Source organism: Leptonychotes weddellii, chromosome 14 (genome assembly GCF_054177405.1).
Source record: "Leptonychotes weddellii isolate Sample4059 chromosome 14, ASM5417740v2, whole genome shotgun sequence".
Taxonomy (NCBI): Eukaryota; Metazoa; Chordata; class Mammalia; order Carnivora; family Phocidae; genus Leptonychotes; species Leptonychotes weddellii.
Genome location: NC_138382.1, coordinates 72,740,775 through 72,759,074, shown reverse-complemented (window position 1 = coordinate 72,759,074; position 18,300 = coordinate 72,740,775). Strand labels below are relative to the sequence as shown.

The 18,300-nt window shown below is 46.7% G+C and overlaps 1 non-coding gene across 1 annotated transcript; it reads right to left on the bottom strand.

The window, feature by feature from the left end:
* Nucleotides 1-6,705: 6,705 nt before the first annotated feature.
* LOC115939144 (U6 spliceosomal RNA) lies at nt 6,706-6,812 on the bottom strand. Its single transcript, XR_004074061.1, has one exon. It is a non-coding gene; the product is annotated as a U6 spliceosomal RNA (small nuclear RNA).
* Between the last annotated feature and the right edge of the window lie 11,488 nt (nt 6,813-18,300).

Here is an 18,300-nt window from a genome sequence, read left to right as displayed (position 1 = left end):
TTAACTCTTATTGTTGTAAGGCATTGACATTTTGAAGTTAGGTGTGGTCATGTGACTTTCTTTGACTCATGTCATATGAAAAGTGTCATTTCCAGCTGGGTAACTTTAAGAGTGAGTGTGTGATTCATGCCATCATGCTATCTTTTTGCCTAACTTAGCAAAAGATGACTAATAAAATGAAGCTATTTTATAGTGAGAAGACTTCAGCTTACCAGAAGTACATAATAATTCTAAATTGTATCCACATAATGTTATAGCTTCGAACGATAGTCTAGAGAAAAAATTCGTGCTAGTACAAAAAGGAATTGACAAATTCACCATCATAGTGGAGACTGTGGAATTCATTAGTGCCGTCTACCAAATTATTTGCAGTCTTTCTCCTGGGTGTATGGTAAGCCCGTCCTTGAACATAGATATGACCATGCAACTTTCTTTGACCAGCAAGAAAAAGGAATTGAAGTGCCATGTGTCGCTTCCAGGTGGGAGCTTTAAGTGCTGGGGCATGATTTTCCTCTTTCCTCTTTCTCTCTGCCACGGAGACCAGCAATGCTCCAGAAGGTGGCTGGCCCATCAAAATTAGTCCTAGAGTCCTTCAATGTAACATAAAGCAGAGCCCCAGGCTGACCAGAGATAAAAACAGAGAGTAATAAAGAGATATGCTTTGAAAGCTGTAAGCTTTTGAGACTTTGGAGTTGGGTATTTATTATTTTAGCAGAACCTACGTTACCATGACTAGTGCAGATATATCGTCCCATTTTTATTTTTATTTTTTTATTTCTTAAAGATTTCATTTACTGAGGCACCCGGGTGGCTCAGTCGTTAAGCGTCTGCCTTCGGCTCAGGTCATGATCCCAGGGTCCTGGGATGGAGCCTTGCATCGGGTTCCCTGCTTGGCAGGAAGCCTGCTTCTCCCTCTCCCACTCCCCCTGCTTGTGTTCCCTCTCTTGTTGTGTCTCTCTCTGTCAAATAAATAAATAAATAAATAAAAATAAAAAGATTTCACTTATTTATTAATTTGTCAGAAAGAGAGAGAGTATGATCAGGGGAAGCAGCAGGCAGAAAGAGAGGGAGAAGCAGGCTCCCCGCTGAGCAAGGAGCCCGATGCAGGGCTCCATCCCAGGACCCTGGATCATGACCTGAGCCGAAGGCAGACGCTCAACCATCTGAGCCACCCAGGCGCCCTTGCTTTATGATTTTTGACAAACGCATACAGTAATGTAACTACTGCCAAGATCAAGATGCAGAAGAGTTCCAGCAGCTGGAGAAATTCCCTGGTGCCCCTTCGTAGCTGGCCCCTCACCCCTGACAACCACCAATCTGTTTTCTATCCCTATAGTTTTGCCTTTTCCAGAATGGAATCATATGTAATAGCGTATGCAGCCTTTTAGATCTGGCTTCCTTCACTTAGCATAATGCATTTGAGATTAACCCATGTTGCTGTGCCTTCAGCAGTTTATTCCTTTTTGTTGCTAAGTGGTATTTCACTATATGGATGCACCACAGTTTGCTAAGCGTCTCTCTTTCTTGTAGTAATACCTTTTCACATTTATCTAGTAGCAAGAAAGTCATATTTTCAACATTTTGCCCCTAGATGTCTTCCCCCAACTCTAAAAGTTCATGAGACAAATTTGCTGCTATTTGCATCGTCATGCACAACCGTTTTATGAGCTGTTTCTCTCTACTTAACACAGGGTGTCTTCTCTTGCCCCCTACGACCCTTTCCCCACCACCTTCCAGCCCCCTGTAAACCTTTCCCTGCTGCTTATTCCTGGTCCCAAAAATCAATGCCTCGGAGTTGAGGTTTTTGTGTTGGCAACCTCCCCGCCCCCAACCTCCAGCACTAATTACTGTATTGGTCTGCTATTATTGCAAAAACAATTCACCCCAAAACTCAGTACCTTAAAACAACAATTATTTATTCTCACTCGTGTGTCTGAAGTCAACAGTGGGGTGGCTGATTTAAGCTGAGCTCAAGTGGGCAACTCTGCTTCAAGCTGTGGGTCCCTCTGGGCTTGGCTCCTCGTTACAGGTTGGGCTCAGGTCTGCCCATGTGTTTTCATTCTGCACCTGGCCGAAGGGACAGGAGCGACCCAGGGGAAACTCTTCTCAGGAAATACAGAGGTGCAAGAGATCAAGTTGCACTGTGCGAGCACATTTCTCGTTTTTGCTTCTATCCTCTACTTTCATATCCCGCGGGCCACAGCAAGTCATGTGGCTGAGCCCACAGTCAAGGGGAAGGAAAGAACACTCCCTTTCTAGTGAGGGCAACTGCAGAGTCACCTGGTAAAACGGTAAGGGAGGGGTGAAGAATAGGGCCAAGCTCTCAATATATTGCCATTACTCTGTATCCTAGAATGAGAAGAATTTGGAGGGGCCCATCGGGAGAGGGGGTGAAGAGCAAGAATGAAAGACTAGAGAAGCCAGCAAGATGGTGAGATCCCAGGGGGATCTGTGGCGTGGCCGGTGAGAAATCTCTGATGCAGGAAGCATGAAAGCTCACTTAAGATAAAGGATATTTAATATGAGCATTTAAGGAGCTTTTGGCTTGGATACTTGTGATGCTCACCCACCTCTGGCATCCTGGTCTTTCAATAAAGGCTGTTATACCCACAGCAGCCCTGCAGGAGTGGTGTGTGTGTGTGTGTGTGTGTGTGTGTGTGTGTGTGTGTACATCAAAGGAACGGTCAAGTTCCTCTAGAGACAGTGAGGTCCAGGGACAGAAAGAGAATAAATTCAGCGTAAGCTGGCACTTCGATCCAGGGGTTACTAGTGAGAAGTATACCCTGGTTACTTGCAGACATCTTGGTGGCACACTGAGCTCTCCTCATGAGAAGAGGTGGTGCTTTTCCCGCCGATCATATTTGTATTTAAAGGGTCAGGAGGCGAGCTGAAATCTAGTTTATAACTGGGAAGATCAAACCCACACCCCTGCCCTTCTGCCTGGGATTTTAACTCTTCCCCACCCAGCATCCTCTCTGGCCCCAAAGTGTTCTACCTTAATCCTTCCCTTGATGGAGAAGTCTTCCTTTCCAGCTCCGTCCTGCCTCCTGTAGGTCTCCCCCCTTCCCTGTGGACCACCAACTCAGCTCCTCCACCTTCCTGGCAGCAGGTGGCAGACACCTTGCCAGATACACCTCTCTAGCTGTGTGGGTGGCCTGCCCTCACCCATGTTGTTCTCCATCCTGCTGATTTTTCAATAGCTTTCATTCATTAGTATAGTAGGCAGAATAATAGCTCCCTAAAGATGTCTATGTCCAAATCCTCAGAACCTGTGAATATGTTACTTTACATGGAAAAAGGGACTTTGCAGATGTGATTTAAGGTTGAAGACCCAGAGGTAGGAAGATTATCCTGAATTATCTGGGTGGACCTGATTTAATCACACGCGTCCTTAAAAGCGAAAAACCTTTCCTGCTTGGGTCTGAGATGAGATGGAAGAAGAAAAAGGAGAGATTTGCCGCATTTAGAGGGGTCTCAAACTGCTTTTGCTAGTTTTGAAGATGGGGGAAGGCAGCCACAAGCCAAGGAATGTGGGTGGCCTCCAGAAACTAGAAATGGTCCTTGGCTGACAGCCAGCAAGGAAACTGTCAGTCCCATAACCTGCAAGGAATTGAATCCCACCAACAACCCGAGTGAGCAAGGAAATGGGTTTTCCCCTTGAACTTCTCTAGGAAGGGCAAGATCCACGTCAGACTTTTGACCTACACCCTCTTTCTACAGGATGGCTCTACAGAACTGTAAAATAATAAATTTGTGCTGTGTAAGCTGTTACATTCACAGTAATTTGTGGTGGCAGCAACAGGAAACCAATACAATTAGTAAATGTGTTTTGAGGGCCTGCGGTATTCCAGGCCCCAAGCCAGCCTACAGGATGTAGGGTGAATGAAACAGTCACTATACCTGCCCTCAGAGAGTTTGTAGGCAAGCAGGAAAAGACGTAAAAAGGCAGTTTCAGTGCAGGGAGGGAGCTGAGGGCTGTGGGAGCAGAGAGGAGGCCCCTCACTTGGGCTTGGAGGCCGGGGAGACAGTAGGGAATGGCAGGGATTGTGATAAACTGGAAAGCGCGTGACCTCTCAAAGCCCAGCCTTTTGTTGCCATGACAACACCAATCCATTATTGCTAGTTCCTCCCATTTCTCAACAGTAGCAAAACAACCAGATTTTTAGGTGAGATCTCCTGATTTGTAAATGTTGGCCTTTTTTTTTTTTTTTCCAGAAATCACGATGTGAGCCAGGTTAACGATCAGTTGGCTGAACTTGGTCGTCGGAGCACCAGTTTTCAATTTCTGTTCTCAGCACACGGTGTTCTGCCAAGCCCCAACTTCTCCATGGGGAAGACCACTGTGTGCGGCCTCTGGGAGGCCCTCAGGCCTGGGGGTGGGGAGGAGACCCGGTCATGCCACCTCCTCCAAAAACGCTCAGCGGTGGAGGCCACAAGCTTCACATCCCTATGTTGCCGCCTCTCGGGAGCCTGCAGCCTTGCTGAGCCTGCCCGGTCCATCACATCTAATATGGGTGTCAGCATAAAGTAAATTAAATCCGCTAGGCTATAATTTGCGAACGAAACATTTTGTGGCAGTAACTAAACGGAGCATTACATTTTAATCAGCTTTTTAAAATGTTGTTTTAAAAATCATTTTATTGTGCAGAAGCTGGTACCCTAAGCGCTATAATTCCTTAACTAACAGTATGCTAATGCACTCCCCTCCAGTCTAGACTGTCTTACCAGTGCAAGCATATGTCTTGGTGCTCTTAAACCTATATATTTTTACAGTAGATGTGCCACACTGCTTTCCAGTTACTCAAATGGGGACCCCCAGCAGTGGCTTCTCTGGAGGGATTGCCTTTCACCCTGGTTTTGAAAGAGAAACAGGATGATTGATCTTTCTTTCATTTTATCTACTGATCTGTCTATCAACAAGCACTTATATACTGCTAAGTATTTTGCAAATATTAGCCTGATGAATTCTTCTCCTAACACCTTGAAGGAGGTGCTATTCTTATGTCTTTTTTATTTTTTAAATTTATTTTTAAAAAAGATTTTCTTTATTTGACAGGGAGAGAGTGAGCACAAGCAGGGGGAGCAGCAGAGGGAGAGGGAGAGGGAGAAGCAGGTTCTCCGCGATTGATCAGGGAGCCGGATGTGGGACTTGATCTCAGGACCCTGGGATCATGACCTGAGCTGATGGCAGACGCTTAACCGACTGAGCCACCCAGGCGCCCCTTCTTATCTCTTTTTTAAAGGTGAACAAATTGAGGCACAGAGAGGTGAAGATCACACAGCTGGTAAGTGATGGAGATGGGAGCCTGGCTCTGAAAACTGTTCTGAACTATCCTGCCGAGCTGCCTCTTCTTTCTGCCTGAAGCCCCCAGCTCATCCATCTTTCTGCTACTCCTGGCTCATCTCCTAGGTATTTATTTATTCCTTTGTTTTATGAACATTAAGTGTCTGCTCTGTGCTAGGCCCTATATCAAATGCTGGGGACCCCACACTGAGGTGTCCTGATGTCTCTGCCAACAGGTGCTACTGTCCGGAAAGGAACACAGCTGAGTAGTCAAGTACCACCCTCCCTTGAGAAAAAAGAATTGCAGCCAGCCCTGTGACAGGCTACGAACGAAGACCCTTGTTAGAACAGAAAAAGGTGTCCATTGCTCCAGCCATTTTACTGCCGTCCTGGGAAAACGGTCACATAAGGATTCATATCTCTGACGGAATGGCGTTCGGAGCAGGGGCCTGCCCAAGTCTGGAGGAAGGGCCAGAGACACTATGTGCTGGCAGTTGACATTTGAAGGCTGAGTACAAATGAGTGGCTGAGAAGAGCGCTGGGTGGCTCCGTGCCGGCTGGCTTAGCTAAGCTGGAGCTGAATTTCTCAGGATGCCCTTCCCTGGGTTCTCTGGGACAAGGCCGGCTCCTCCAGAACTTTCTGTGAAGTTAGGAGGGTGGAGGTGAAGCAGCTACCAGGTTACTCAGGCACTTTTCTGGCTCCCATGAGGATGCCGGCCACAGACTCAGGAAAACTGCTCACCCACACCTGCAGTCTAAGGTCAAATCCCAAGAAATCCTTTCTTGAAAAAAATCACTCTTGGGGCGCCTGGGTGGCTCAGTGCATTATGCGTCTGCCTTGGGCTCAGGTCGTGCTTCTCCCTCTCCCTCTGTCCCTCCCCTCCCCTCCCCCACTCAAGCTCTCTCTCAAATAAATAAATAAAATCTTTTAAAAAAATCACTCCTAGAGTCTCTGCCTCTCTGAGCAAAGGGATCAATGGAAGGACTAGCAAGAGGTAGGGTTAGAAGTATAAGCAAGCGTTAGATGGTGAAAAGTCATGGGGGCCATTGGAGTTTTTTTTTAATTGAGATATAATTTGCATACTATAAGCATCATCCTTTTTTTTTAAAGTACACTTTTAAAGTGTACAATTCGGTTGTTTTCAGCACATTCATAAAATTGTGCAACTATCACCACTATCTCATTCCAGAACATTTTCATCACCCCAAAAAGAAACCCCATATCATTAGCAATCACTCCCCATCCTTTCCTTCTTTGAGCCTCTGGAAACTATTAATCTACTTTCTGTCTCTTTGAACGTGCCTGTTCTCGACATTTCATATAAATGGACTCATACACTACGTGGCCTTTTGTGTCGGATTTCTTTCACTTAGCATAACGCTCTCAAGTTTCATCCAAGTTGTCATATATATTGGTACTTTTTTTTATTTTAATCTTCATGGATTTGCATGTCATCCATGTGCAAGGACCATGCTGATCTTCTCTGTATTGTTCCAATTTTAGTATATGTGCCGCTGAAGCAAGCACTATTAGTATTTTTTAAAAATCGCTGAATAATATTTCATTGCATGGACATACCACATTTTGTTGATCCATTCATCTGTTAATGGATGCTTGGCTACTTCTTGGCTGTTATAAATAATGCTGCCATGAACACTGGCACATACAAGTTTTGTGTGGACACCATATGTTTTCAAATCTCTTGGCTATACACCTAGAAGTGAAATTGCTGGGTCATATGGTAACTCTGCGCTTAATTTTTTGAGGAATTGCCAAACGTTTCTGCAGTGGCTGCACCATTTCACTTCCCCACCAGCAAAACAGAAGAGTTCCAATCCCTCCACATCCTTGCCAACATTTGTTTTTGTCTTTTTTATTGTAGCCAGCCTAGTGGGTATAATCTGTGGTTTTGATTTACATTTCCCTAGTGACTCATGATGTTGAGCATCTTTTCATGGGCTTATTGTGCCTTTGTATACTTCTCAGGAGAAATGTCTATTCAGATCCTATGGCCATTTTAAAATAGATTTATTTGCATTTTTTGTTGATTTGTAAAAATTCCAATATTCTGATACTATATCCTTATCATTTATGTGGTTTACAAATATTTTCACTTTCTTGATGGTGTCCTTTGGAGCACAGAAGCTTTAATTTTGATGAAGTCTAATTTATGTTTTTCTTTTGGTTGCTTGTGCTTTGGTGTGATATCTAAGGAACCATTGTCTAATCCAAGGTCATGAAGATTTATACCTACATTTTCTTCTAAAAGTTTTTGCTCTTTTGAGGTCTTAGATCAATTTTCAGTTAATTTTTGTATATGGTGTGAGGTTGGGGTATAAATTTATGCTTTTGCATGTGGAATATCCAGTTGTCCCAACACCATTTGTTGAAAAGACTAAACTTTCCCCCGTTGAATTGTCCTCGCACCATCATTTGAAATTATTTGACCATAAATATGTAAGTTTATGTCTGGACTCTCAATTCTATTCCATTGAACTATATGTCTATGTGTACGGCAGTCACTGAAAGGCTTTAGACAGAGGAGGGGTGTAGAAAAAAGAGGAGGAGCCACTCATCTCCCAGTGGATCTGTTGTTCCTGATTCTAGATCCTCCAGGCTCTGGTGGCATTTTTTTAAAGATTATATTTATTTATTTATTTATTTTTTTAGAGAGTGCAAGTTGGCGGGGGGGGGGGGGTGATAGGCCTGGGGGAGAGGGAGAGAAAGACTCAAGCAGACTCCACGCTGAGTGTGGAGCCCGATGTGGGGCTCAATCTGAAGACCCCGAGATCATGATCTGACCTGAAATCAAGAGTCGGATGCTTAACCAACTGAGCAACCCAGGCAGCCTGAGCCGTCAAAGTTTCTGAGCCAGGGACATATGCGATCCAATTTGTGTCCTAAGATCATATTAGCTATTTGTGAAGAACAGATTGTAGAAGGCAAGGTGAGAGGCACCAAAATGCTAGTGGGAAGATCCTGGTAGGAAGTTTTTGCAGTGGTCCAGGGAAAGCTGAGGGGTAACAATGACTATGGGACAAGGAAGAGGGCTTTTGATATGTTTGGAGGTGGAAAGGAGGGGCCTTGCATTTGAAAGAATGACTCTGGGGGTGAGGGCAAGGGAGGTAATCTTGCTTTGGTGACCTCTCTCAGCCTGAGGATTTGAATCTGTAAAATGGGCATGCAGCAGTGAGATAACCAGTGTAAATCATGTAGGCTAGTGCTCAGCACAGTGAACACACAAAGGACCAGCTGCCACAATTACCACATACATCCCGTTATCATGCTTGGATTGGGTCCCCAGAGGTCCAAGTCTGAGTCTTGTTTATTCCTTGACTCCAGAGAATGATGGCATGGACAATTCATAAATCTAAATTTTGTTTTAAAACTGTTCCCTGAAGCACCGGGTCTGATTTTCCTTGATCCCTCTTCTCCCTCCCCTTGTGCAAAGCACTCTCCCGCTGGCCTCTGGGAGAGCTGCAGTTCAGCTTGTGGTCAGCAGATGGCGCTAGAAGCTAAGGGAAGGCTCCCCTCCCTCCGGCCCTCCCTCCAGTTCCCCCCTCGGAGCTCCTCTTTCTCCCCATTTCCAGAGTCCTCTCCAGCGCTCAGGCTGCCTTTGCAGCAGGGGTGAGAGGTCTGAGGCCGAGCCCTCTGCAGGCTCCTGGGCACACAGGCCCATTTTGGAGAAGTAGAAAGACCCTGCTGAGAGCCCCAAACGGTTCCTGTGCCCTGGAGACCTCCCCACCTCCACTCCCACCCTCTCAGGAAATCACTTTATAAATAGGGCAGCATGGGTCCCGAGTGAGCAGGAGGTTTTCCTCAGAAGAGCCACTTCATCTGTGAACAAGGGAGCTATGAAACCTCTTAGAGCAGCCCCATGACCTCCCCGTCCATCCTGTGTAAAATATGAAATAAGAGTTTTAATTACCAAGCTTGGAAGCCAGCCGACATGTTTAATATTTAATGTCTCCAATGCTTGTGCCCCAGGCGTACAGGCACTGACAGAATTGGGGTTTCCCTTGGGTTGGCTCCGAATGTGTTTGGAGAACAGCCAGGCTGCCTCCTTCCCCCACACCTGGGAGCCTCCTATAGCTCAGCCTGGGCCCAGGCCTGCCCTGGGCCTCCCACTCCCTGAGGGACACGTGCCAAGATGGCCCTGGGGGGGGGAGGGGCGTTCCCCACCCTGAGGAGGACTCCCGAAGGCATCTAGTGCTGGACCCAGCCCAAGGTCCTGGCAGAGAACCAGAGTCAGTGAATTCAGGCAGCTGAGAGGATGTTAACAAGTAGAGACAGACAGACCTGAGTTTGAATTCTGCTTTCCTGCAAGTGGCTCAGCCTCTCCGGGAGTCTTTTGTATTATTCTTAAAGTGGAGGGTGTATTTCCTATTTATGAATCGTTACTAATAATAGATGGACATTTTTGAGGCTTCTCGTGTGGCTGGGACCCTGCTAAGCACCTTACATGGACCATGCCTTTGTCACCCACAATGGCCCTGTGAAGTGGCTAAGTTGGGACTTGAACCCAGGACATTCTGACTCCTGAGGCCATGACTCTTAAAGCTTATATGTAAAAGCACTTCAGAAATTTGGAGAAATGTGAGCTTGAAGGGGACACTGCCAGCCAGTCCCAGACCCTAGTTTGTCCTACACCTATATGGCCCCTCATGTCTCAGAGACAACCAAGAAAATTGCTAATGGGGACTCAGGACAGAAGTCCAAATGAAACCTCGCATGCCACTGTAGTTTGGCCCACATTTCTACTTTCTAGAGAGAGGTGGTGGGCATGCACGCTGCATTTGATGGGTTAATTTGGCACTCTCAATATGGATGGAGTTTCTAGAGCCATCTTGGGCCTGGCCACTCATCTTGCTATGTCTTTGGGCTCATGCAACATCCCCTATTCAGCTGGCTGTGACCAAGTTGGTGCCTTGTGCATGGATGACAGCCAGTGACGGGGTGGGGGCACATTCAGTAGCTGGAGCCACTTGCCTTAAAAGGTAACGGAGTTGGTGGCATATAGGAGGCCTCCTCAATTCCTTCTGCAGCACACCCAGGTGGAACAGGTAGGGTGGGAAAGGGGAGGGAGGTGGCAGTAAGCTCTACTTTATAACCATCAGATGGGCACGTGCTGGTGAAGACGTGGGGATGCAGGAACCCTTGTCCTAGGAGGACTATGAACTGGTGGGGCCATTGGGGAGAGCATATACCCCACACTCCAGCAATTCCACTTCTGAGCAAACACTCCAGAACATCTCTCACACAGGTAGACAAAGAGACTTGCCCAAGGACGTTCCTCGAAGCATCTGCTGGTAATAGTCAAGGGATGGAAGCAACTGAAATGCCTACTCATAAAGGGATAGATAAATCACAGGTGGCATATGCAAATGATGAACATCATGCCGCGGTTCAATGGAATGAATTAGAATGACGTGTATCAACACAGGCAGATCGTAAAAATGTAATGCCAAAAAGACGTCTGGCAAATACTACTTATATATGTTGCAATATATATTTTCATGCTACACACACTCACACGTTGACAACATAAGAATGTCTGGCTGTGGGGAGATGGGGAAGGGAGGGGAGGCATTTGAAAAGGGAGATGAAAAAGACAAAAACAAAGCAAATAAGTACACAAGAAGACCCATGTGTGGCCAATAATGACTGAGCTGAACTGACTACATGAGCAATCGAATTCTGTGCCTCTGAGATCCAAAGCAAAAAAGCAAGGAATGGCAGAAAAGGGGGCCAATGACTTCTATAAGATTTTTATAAGACCCTGAAATTGTTGGTCGTTTGGTGATTTTCAAAACCAAGCCAATAAGCATGTCATCCAACCTGAGAATTAGTCACTGGGCTCTGGCTGGGGGTCAGGTGCGTTCTAGGTGTGATATGTGACTACCTCACTTTATCCTCAGAGCCACTCCTTGAGCTATTGCCATGCCCATTTTACCATTAGGGCTCAGAGTGGTGCCGAGCACCATCAGTTTGCAACATAAACCCAGCCCCTGCTATCCTGTCTCCCTGCCTAAAGGATTATAATCCAGGATCCCTGTGGGGTTCGGAAAATACATTTCTCCAGGGTGGCCTGAAGGTGGCGCTGTTGCAGCGGGTCTGGGAGAGGTGAGCGGTTTGAGCCTGTGAGGCAGGGGCGGGAGGACATTGGGAGGATGATCGAGGGCCCTTCCGGGTTTGGGTGAGGCCCTGCTCAACAGCAACCAGGGCAATACAGAGCGGGGAAGAAGGCAGGGGCATGGATCGCCTGCCAGGAGAGCACTGTCCTGGGCTTGGAAACCTGCCTTCCATTCTTCACCCCTCCCAGCGGGAGGGGTGAGACCATACCCCCTCCAGGACACTGTTTTGTAAAAATCTGGGCTCTGTGGGGAGCGTTCAGGGTTAGGTTTCCAGGACTTTGCAGATAAACCTTGATAGCCTGCTAAAGGAAGTGTCCTCCTGCCCCCCCCCCACCTTCTTTTTATGGTGAGCTTTAAGGCCTTAGGCCAGATGCCACTTCCTCACATGAGTTGGGGGGGAGGGAGAGGGGGATGAGGCTTGGGCCTCAGGCTCAGAGAATGAGAGCACTGCAAGGCAGGCCATAGGCTATCCCCTGTCCGCAGGTCATTCCACTGCCCTGGTCCTCATATGCTCTCTGACCCATGAGGCCCAGGTGCTTGGCAACAATGATGGGGGGGGGCACAGTGGGCAGGTAGGAGAGGCAGGGGAGAGAGGAACAGAAGACCCAGTGCCTGCTTGCTTGACAAAAACTAACTTAGGGGAGGAAGGGGGCATCCTTAGGAAGATATAGGAATCTTTCATGGGATCAGAGGGCAGGGTGTGTAGCTCGTACTGAGCACCTGGAAAGTCTGGAACCAGGACAGAAAAGTACTTTCTTCTCTTCTTCCCTCTGCTTCTCCCTTTGCAGACCATCTTTCTCTGTCCAATTCTGCACATGGCAAATGGGCCCCCAGGCTGGAGGGACACCTCCTGCTGTTCTATCCCCATCACCTTGCTGACCAATGTCCTAGTGTCCCAGTTCCATATCCCCAAGACAGAACCTCATTGTCCAGCTTCATCAGAGTTCACCTCTGGCCAGAGAGGAGTCCTGAGTGGCATAAACGTGCCCCCCTTCACCAGTAGCCACGAGAGGAATCACCAGAGTTTGGGGAAGGGATCCCAGGGCTTTTCACGGGGAATATAACCTGGCAAACGGTAGGTGGTTACTAAATAGTTGTTGAATGAATAAATAGATGGATGGCTGAATAAATGAAGTGTATTTCTCGGACCCCTGCCTGGGCCTGCCACCACCCTTGATGAAAACACCCTTTGTGTCCAACATGGTACACTTGTAGAAGCAGGAACCTGTCACTCTTCATTATATCAAGATGCAAGTGGGTCCTGACAAGTTCCCCTCACCAACAGGCTCTTTGCCTTCTCCCAAAAAAGCTGGTCCCAGCAGAGGAAGGTAAAGCCACCCAGTCCAGTGACACATCTGCCTTGCCGGTATGGAAGGGGAGTGGAGGCCAGGGGGTCCTGCAGCCTCCTGTACAAAGTCTGAGACAAGGCCCTGGGTGCAGGTAGTTTATTTGGGATGTGATCCCAGGAAGCAGGAGTGAGGGGCCAGGGAGAGTGAGGGAGTGGCAATGTAAGGATGCGTTCCTGGGCTTACAGCTGTCCGTAGCCAGGAATGACTCCCCCATGGGCCCTGTGAAGTGTACAGAATGCCTCTGGGAATTAGCTCCCTGGGGGATGGGGGCAGAGCACGGAACCATTGGCTCCTGCCTCCCTGGGGGAAGGATGTCCTCAGGGGCTCTATCCCCTACATTTCCACGTGGCACTTGAGTGCAGGTGAGCACACAGCTGTGGTGCTGGAGAAGGGAAAGACACGTGGAATGTGCTTGAAGTGGGACTGTCAGCTCCCTGGGAGCCGGAGCTTGTCTGGAACTGTCCACCACAGCTGCGGCTGAAACCGGAGGTGAGCCGAGAGGATGGAGAACAGGGCCCTGGATTCCCTGAAATGCACCTTCTGCACTGCAGTGTTCCACTCCACTGCAGGACCAGGAACTGCTAGGGCCGCCCTTCCCTTCAGGAACCCGTCTCTCTTTTGAGCTTCAGTTCTGTAACCACGATTGACGCTTTGACATCACACATGTCTCAAACTTAAAGAAGCCAAAACTGAATCATGACCTTTATGTCAAACCAGTTTCTCTTCCTAATTGTCCATCCCAGCATCCACCCAAGTGGACAACCTAAGACTCACCCTTGGCTTCTTCTTGGCTGCCACTCTCCATGTCTCACTGGTCACCAAATCTTGTGGATTCCATCCACTTGCCCCCCACTTTATCCTTCCTTCCCTCCTTCCCTCCCTCCCTCCCTCCCTTCCTTCCTTCCTTCCTTCCTTCCTTCCTTCCTTCCTTCCTTCCTTCCTTCCTTCCTTCCTTCCTCCTTCCTTATCAAACTAGCACAGATTAAAAGAACAAGACTGAAGACTGCCCATTTTGAGGACAACATGCTCTCATACTTCGGTAACAAGAGGATATACTGATAACCTTTTGCAAGGCAGTGTGACAGAATACATCAATAGTCACAAATGTTCTTATCTTTTAATCTAGTTTTCCTTATTCTAAGAATCTGTCCTGAGAAAATAGCCCTATATGCAGAAAAAGCGTTCTGCACAAAGATAGTCACGACAGTATTGTTTGTACCAGTGAAAAACCAAAATAACCAACAATGACAAAAAACTAGATACAACCTAAATGTTAACGCTAGAGTGATGTTTAATTGCACTCTTGTGCCTCTCTCCAGCTGGGGTACCCTTCAGTGTTGTTGCTCTCCATGTGTCTGCCCTGCTCCATCTTCTCTTCTCATGCTATACACTCTACATGACGTGGGTCACCATCTACATTGACCATTCCCAAATCTTTACTTCTTGCCCAGACAGCTCTCTTGAACTCATCTGTATAACCAATAGCCAACTAGACATTGCACCTGAATAACTCAAAGCCACTTTGACCGCAAGAGTCCATCACTAAATTTCATGCTACCTCCAGCCCCCTGCAAGCAGACGTCTGAACTCAGTGGATGGCACCACCATTTTCCTGGATATGCAGGCTAGAAATATGGACATCCACCCTTCTTCCCCATTTCTGCAACTAACTCATCATCAGGTTCTGTTGATTCTGCTTTCTATGTTATTCTCAAGAACATTCATTGGTCTCCATCCCACTGCCGCTAGCAGAGTTCAAACCACTGTCATTTCTTGCCATCGCTAACAGCCTCTTATCTGCTCTTCCCACTTTCAACTTGTTTCCTCTAATCCCTCTCTCACTCTGGAGCTAGAGTAGACTTTCAAAAGCACAAATCTGATTATGTCCTGAGTACACAGCTGCTGGGCCTCACTTCTGAAGCCACTAACATAGGACTTTGCAGTTACCAGTGGGGTTTTCAAGAGCAGAAGGGGGGTGTTTCCACATGTGGGTGGACAGTTACTGGTAGCTCTGCCTGAAACCAGCAGTCTAACAATGAGGTGAGCTGGTTCTACTGGGAGGCATTACCTACCACGTGGCAATGTCTGCAAGAATTCTCTCGTTCATTCACAGACATTTGTTGAGCACCTATTATGTGTGAGGCCGTGCATGCTCAATGGCTCAATGGGGGTGGTATCACCCCCCCAGGGGTGAAATTCTATTCTTGGAGGGTGAAGAATATTTAGCTATTACCATGTTTTGTGGCCCTCTAAAGCTCAAGCCTTCTCGACAACATCTTATTCCCTAGTATTTAATTTCTCTCATCGGGGAGAATTTAAATTAAATTAAATTTTTCTCCTTAGAGGAACAATAATGGGAAAAAAAGGTTGAGCAACACCGTGGTAGGCTTTGGTGATGTGGTAGCTACTGAGTCAGACATGGTCCCTCACTGTGCAGAGCTTTACACACTGGCAGGGAAGACACACATTAAATTATAATACAATGACTAAGTGAAAGAAGCCAGACTTAAAAGGCTGCATACACTATAGATTCCATTTACATGGCATTTTGTGAAAGGCAAAACTGTAGTTGCAGAAATCAGATCTGTGGTTCTAGGAACTTGGGTGTGTGGGGGGGTTCACCCTAGGGGGCAAGAGAGAACTTTCTGGGGTGGTAGAAATATTCTGTATCCTGACTGAGGTGCTGGTTCCAAAACTATAGGTTTATGAAAACTCAAAGATCGGTACACCAGAAAGGGGTGAATTTTACAAACATACAAGTTATATCTCAATAAAGCTGCCTTAAAATTATACAATAAATAATGTGTTTAGCCCTCTGGTGAGCGTTGCACAGAATTAGCAATGCTGGAAGCAAGCAGCAGGCAGCCGACCTGGTCGGATCACGAGGGACGTCCCCAACACGGCAGTGTGGAGCTGAGTCCTGAAGGGCAGGTGAGCAGGTACTGGGAGAAGGCAGGGTGGCGAGAGCAGCTCCACTGCACACCTCCAGGGGCTGTATTACCACAGAATCACTGTACTCCTGGGTCGGGTAATGCAGTGGGCTGGCAGAGCAGCCTGGGGGGAGGGAACAGTGTACGCAGATGCTGAGGCACGTGATGTCCTCCAGGGGGTGGACAGAGGCCAGTGGGCCAGGAGTCCGGGGATAGGCTGGTGATGTGGGCAGTGGTCAGACCATGCAGAGCCTTGTCGGTCCTGTGGGAGATTCTGGAAAGGGAGTGACTTGATTAGCTTCGCCTTTGCTGAAAGACTGCAGCAGTGTGGTGAAGTTTGGCAGGTGGCAACGTGCCTGCAAAGAGGCGAAAGATGATAATTCTTTAAACCTGGGTGGTGGTGATAGAGGTGGACAAAAGTGGACAGATTCTAGATATATTTAGGAGATAAAATCAACTGGACTTGGTGGTCATTTGGATGTGTGGGATGGGAGGGAGCAAAGGGGTCAGGGGACCTCTGGCATCTGACTTGTCCAACTGGGAATATGATGGTATCTTTCTGAACTAGAGAACCCTCAGAGAAGGACCAGGTTAGTGGGGGGAGATCCTGTGTCCAGTTTTTTCAAGTTGGAGTTGGAAGTGTCTGTGAAGATCATAAGGGATGTCAGAGCAGAGGCATCTTTTGGGGCATCCAGGCGCTTACGTGCTACTTGTCAGAAAGCTGTTCTTTCTCCAGCCAGGGGTGTGTTCCTGAACCCCAGCCATGTCAAGTAAGATCAGGGATGAGTACCTGGTCTGGGGAGAGCTGAATCAGCAGCTTGAGATTTGAAATGGAAGAGATGGAGGGAGAGCAGATGGATGTGGGACTGTGCTGGTGGAGGGGCTCATGGGGAGAGCCACCTGTTGCTGCTGACATTCCTGGAACAGCCCTGCTTCGTGCCCAGTCTAAGGTCTGATTGTCTAACTTTGACCTAGATTCCATCAGATAATCTAACTTTGCAACTCCTAAAGCCTTGACAAAACATCCCCAGATACCTGGATGTTTTATTGCTATGCCTCTTTCCTTCTTTCCTTCCTTCCTTCCTTCCTTTTTCTTTCTTTCTTTCTTTCTTTCTTTCTTTCTTTCTTTCTTTCTTTCTTTCTTTCTCTCTTTCTTTCTTTCTTTCTAGATTTTATTTATTTATTTATTTGAGAGAGAGAGTGAGAGAGCGAGCAGGGGGAGGAGCAGAGGGATAGAGATAAGCAGATTCCATGCTGAGCGTGGAGCCCGATGGAGGGCTCCATCCCATGACTCTGAGATCATGACCTGAGCCGAAATCAAGAGTCCAATGCTTAACCAACTGAGCCATCCAGGCACCCCTTCTCTCTCTCTCTCTCTTTTAAGCTCTGTTGGTATTTGCCAAATTTTCTATCAGTATTTTATTTTTTAAAGATTTTACTCATCCATTTGAGACAGAGAGAGAGAGCACAAGCTGGGAGGAGGATCAGTTGGAGAGGGAGAAGCAGACTCCCCACTGAGCAGGGAGCGGGACTTGGGGCTCCATCCCAGGACCCCGTGATCATGACGAGAGCTGAAGGCAGATGCTCAACTGACTGAGTCACCCAGGCGCCCCTCTATCAGTATTTTAATTAGTTTATTTATATAGTATTTAAACTAATTTTGTAAGGCAACTTCCCCCCCCCATCATAGCCTTTTACTTCCCAAATTTCTTGACCATTCTGTGCAATTACTCTATTAGATGAACTACAGAATCAATTTAAAATAAAAATGTCCTGTGGAGATTTTATTGAAATCACATCAAATTTATAGATTACTTGAGGGAAGATTGACAATTTTGCAATACAACCCAAGACCAGGATCCATTTCTCCATCGATTCAAGTTTTTTTTTTTTTAAATGTCCTTCATCCAACTTCAGCATATATCTTTGCACATATTTTGCTAAGTGTATTCTTTTTTTCCCTGGTGCTTTCTAACTTGTTATTGCTGGTGTAGAGGACAGATATCGATCCTGGTATATTTATCACCTGCTATTATCCTCTTTATTCAATGCTCTAATTAGTTCCTGTGGTTTTCCAACTTATGCTGTTGTCTTCTCAGAGTGGACAAACACATCATCTACAAATAATAATTTTGCCTCTGCTTGCCAAGATGTATACCCCTCCTTTTTTTTGTTATCTTGTTCTCTTGGCTGGAAACTTCAGAATGAAGGCAAGTATCAGATGTGACAGCAAGTACCCTTGAAATGTTGCTACCTCGAGTAGGAAGACTCTAATGTGATGTTTCCAAAACTGACATCTGAAAAACACTGTTCTGCAAGATGCTGATAATTTTGTTGAGAAAAGAAGTGTTCTGGGCCCCAATAACTTTAGAATATGCTGAGTTAAACAGAGACAAATTTGTTTCTTTAATTCTGCAATAATCAGAATATGTGATGCTAATATGCCTGGGGGATGTCCAAGACTAAGTCACATATCTTCCACTGCTTTGACCATTGACCTTTTCTTCCTCCTGCCTTCTGTTTAATATCTCCTGGAACAGTGTTCTAACAGGGTAGTGTTGGAACAGCTGCTCTAAGATTTCACCAGTAAGTACGATGTTTG